This window comes from Mirounga leonina, unplaced genomic scaffold, assembly GCF_011800145.1.
Source record: "Mirounga leonina isolate KUSES-001 unplaced genomic scaffold, KU_Mleo_1.0 Mir_92, whole genome shotgun sequence".
Classification (NCBI taxonomy): domain Eukaryota; kingdom Metazoa; phylum Chordata; class Mammalia; order Carnivora; family Phocidae; genus Mirounga; species Mirounga leonina.
Window position 1 is genome coordinate 22,678,628 of NW_023270852.1, and position 4,507 is coordinate 22,683,134.

The window sequence follows — 4,507 nt, forward strand, 5'->3', positions numbered from 1 at the left end:
AATCCACTGTCAGTATCCAAAATCCATCCACCTTCTACACAGGCCAAACAGCAAGTTAAATGAGGTGAATCACCACCCCTATATCTTTCAAGGTATTGATGATGACACTAAACTCTGAATTTCCCCTATGAGACTATTTACTGTAGTCAGTTCCATGGCTTTCACTTGGCCTTTCCTACCATAATGACCTTCATTCCACAAGTCAGAAAGGCAATGTGGAAATTCTGTCAGGTCTTTTCCAAGTATGCATTCAGAAACCAAGGAAAAAAACACTCAGTGAGTTCTTAAGCCCACACTTGAGCTCACAACCCCTAGATCAAGACCTGAGCTGAGATCAAGAGTCAGAGGCTTAACCGACTGAGCCACCCAGGCACCCCAGCCCACACTTTTAATATCTGTATATTATTTTTAATTATATTATATAAATGTCCTTGGGGTAAATTGGATGCTTTGTTTTCTTATTGTCGAGTTTTGAGAATTTTTTTTGTATTTTGGATACAAGTCTTTTATCATATATGTGTTTTGCAAATATTTTATCCCACTCCGTGGCTTGTCTTTTGATTCTCTTGACAGTGTCTTTCACAGAACAGAAGTTCTTAATTTTAATGAAGTTCAAATTATCAATAATTTCTTTCATAGATCATACTTTTGGTGTTTTGGTGTTGTATCCAAAAAATAATCACCAAATCCAAGGTTAGCTAGATTTTCTCCTATGTTGTCTTCTAGAAGTTGTATAGCTTTGTGTACCATGTTTAGATTGGTGATCTGTTTTGAGTTAATTTTTGTGAAAGGTGTAAGGTTTGCATTCAGATTCATGTTTTTGCATGTGAACGTCCAGTTGTTCCAGGCCCATTTGTTAAAAAGACTATCCTTTCTCCATTGATTTGCCTTTGCTTCTTTGTCAAAGACCAGTTGACTATATTTGCATGGATCTATTTCTGAGCTTTCTATCCTATTCCATTGATGTATTTGTTTATTATTCTGCGAATGTCTTAATTACTATGGCTTTATAGTAAGTCTTGAAGTTAGTATCAATGCTCTTTGTTCCTTTTCAGTATTGTGTTGACTATTCTGGTTCTTTTGCCTTCCCATATACACTTGAGATTCACTTTATCCACAATATAACTCACTGAGATTTTGATTGGGATTACATTGAATCTATAAATCAAGTTGGGAAGAACTGACATCTTAATAATAATTAGGCTTCCTATCTATGAACATGGAATATTTTTCCATTTATTTAGACCTTCTTTGATTTCTTCACCAGAGACTTATAGTTTTCCTCATATAGACATTTTACTCTTTAGGTTTATGTTTATAAGTTACATATCTTGATTTTTTTGGTGTTAATGTAAGAGGCATTACTTTTTTAATCCCATTCCAATTGTGCATTGCTGGCATGTAAGAAAATGATTTACTTTTGTATATTAACTTTTGTTATATTAACCTGTAATCACTTATTAGTTCCAGGAGTATTTTTGTGGATTCTTTAGGGTTTTCTAAATAGACAATCTTATCATCTCAAAGAAAGATAATTTTATTTCTTCCTTCTCAACCTGTCTACTTCTTATTTCCTTTTCTTGTTTTATTGCATTAGCTAGGACTTCCAGTACAATGTGGAATAGAAGTGGTGAAAGGGGACATTCTTGTCTTGTTCCTAAACTTGAAGTTTCCTCTATTTGTAGTTTGCTGAGAGTTTTTATTATTTTGCATGAGTGTTGGATTTTGTTAGAAATTTTTATTTCTGCATCTATGATATATGCTCATGCTTTTTCTTTAGCCTGTTGATGTGATGAATCATATTAATTGTTTTTTGAATGTTGAACCAGCCTTGAACACCTAGAATAAATCCCATTTGGGCATGGTGTATAATTCTTTTTTAATGATGTCTTAACTCTTATCAAGATGATTTACAGGTGATAATACATTACAATTATTTTATATTATTATTACAATATATTACATTATTACCTTTCCTAATATTGGATTTGCCTAATACTTCTATAATTAAACTACATTTTATATGATGTATTCATCATTTAATATAGTCATAAATTAAACCTAGTTATTTTATTAAAGACATTTCTATGCAGCAGTATAGAGGCATTATAGTGCTTCATACTGGAAAAGAACATTGGCTTTGAAATCAGATCATCCTTGATCTGAATCCTAACTCCACAACTTAATGGCTATCTGAGCTTCAACTACTTATTTAATTTCCCTAAAGTGTTAATTCCTTCCACACAAGGATTAAATAAGATCTATGTCTCATGGCACATGGTGAGCACTCAATTAGGTGCAAGTTTTTATTGATGTTAATATTTTAAGATAATACAAATACTTTTTTATACTTCTTTTGCCAAACTTTGGTATCAAAGTTTAGCAGGTAAGAATTTCAGCAACAACAAAAACAAAAACAAAAAAAACCCCTATGTTTCTTTATTTTCTCTAAATAATTTTAACTTCAATACCAAGCATCCCTCCAGCTTTACAGACAGAAAATTTAACCTCAGTCATCCTTGGGGATACCTTTTTGCCAGGTATTGCAAGATTCTGAGGTCTAAAAGAGCATTAAAACTTTAGGATAAATTCTCCAGTCAGCAGTCACAGGTCATTCTCATTGAGACACAGTCTCTTAAAATTTGCAGGCCCATTCAGGCCAGAGTCTCTGTTCTTTCCAGAAGTCAGAAAACCAGTTATAAAAATGGACTCAGGGGATAGACTTCCAGGTTCAAACCCTGTCTCTACTCCTTCCAAGCTGAGCTTCAATTTCCTCATCTATAAAATGGGGAGAATGATAATACTTAATGAGTTTATGTGAAAAATAAATTACAGTATGTAGCATTTTCAAAAGTACCTGACACACAGTATATAAGTGTTAGCTATTATTATTCTTTAATTAATTATAGCCTCGGAACCTTGGGCAAGGCTAGGAACTCCACTAAAGTTTTACATCTATCCCCTGTCGGGAGTGGCGGGGAGAGAATGCCAAGGAGTAGAAAGCCATTTTCAAGGGACCCACAAATCTTTATCCCTTTCTCAGTCTCCTAGAACCTCTCTTCTTTGCCCTGCTGCTTCTCAAATTGTTTTCTCCCTCCCTCTACCTCTCAGGGCACATGACAAGATCCCTTCAGAAAGCTTGGACTTTTGGAAAACAAGAGCCAGGAAAGGAGGATGTGAATATCCCCTGCTCTCTATCTTACCACAAATCCTAAAGCAAGAAACACAAAGATTGGCTACCTGCTTGAAAGGGGAAAGAAAATGGGGGAAGTGTGGGGGAAAACAAACAAACAACTAATATCTCAAATATCTATCCTGACCTAAGAATAAAATTAGCTTCATAAATGACTCAAAAAATGTTCCCTCTTTTTCTCCCTTCCGTTTCTTACCACTGGAAAAGTAACCATCAAAAGAAACTGCCTATATCATGGATTTCACATGTTCTGGAAACAGTTCATGTGTAAAAACTGTTGATCCAGGAAGTATGGTGCAGAAATGATATCATTATCTTTTTATCAATTACTAAGGAATATGAGGAAGGAAAGAGGAAAGAGGAATGGAATTAACATTAGTGAGCAATGAATGGTGCTTCTTACCCTGATAGGCCTTTGCTATACAAGTCACATCTTTATATGTGACAGTGACAGTAGCAAGATAGATTTGTCATCCCCTTTCTAGAATGAGAAAACAAGGTCATCAAGATCACACAATTAATACATGGTAGAGCTAATATTTAAATCTGATTCTGATTGACACCTAAATCAATCCTCTTTCTACTACACCTCCATTGCTTTATAACAAATTAATGACAAATATGTGAATCTTTCTCCCAAACTTCATTGTTGCAAACTGGGGTTTCTTTTAGGTCTAGCTCTTTGAAAAGCCCTAAGCTGAGGAAAGACCTACAGAAACATACATGTTTATGAACTTCAGAACCAGTTTCACTATAGAACGTAAGTTTCCTAAGAGTTTCTCTTGCACAAACTGTACCCTGATTAACCCCAGATGAAGATCTTCTATATCACAAGGGGAAGATTTTGAAGGGTCAGTTTGGGAAGTGGAAGGCTTAGCTGAACATTTGGGTCTTATAAGCCCCTTTATTTTTTTTTTTTAATTTTATTCTTATGTTAATCCCTATACATTACATCATTAGTTTTTTTTTATTTTATTCTTATGTTAATCCCCATACATTACATCATTAGTTTTAGATGAAGTGTTCCATGATTCATTGTTTGTGCACAACACCCAGTGCTCCATGCAGAATGTGCCCTCCTCAATACCCACCACCAGGCTAACCCATCCTCCCACCCCCCTCCACTCTAGAACCCTCAGTTTGTTTTTCAGAGTCTATCGTCTCTCATGGTTCGTCTACCCCTCCGATTTCCCCCGCTTCATTCTTCCCCTCCCGCTACCTTCTTCTTCTTTTTTTTTTTCTTAACATATATTGCATTATTTGTTTCAGAGGTACAGATCTGAGATTCAACAGTCTTGCACAATTCACAGCGCT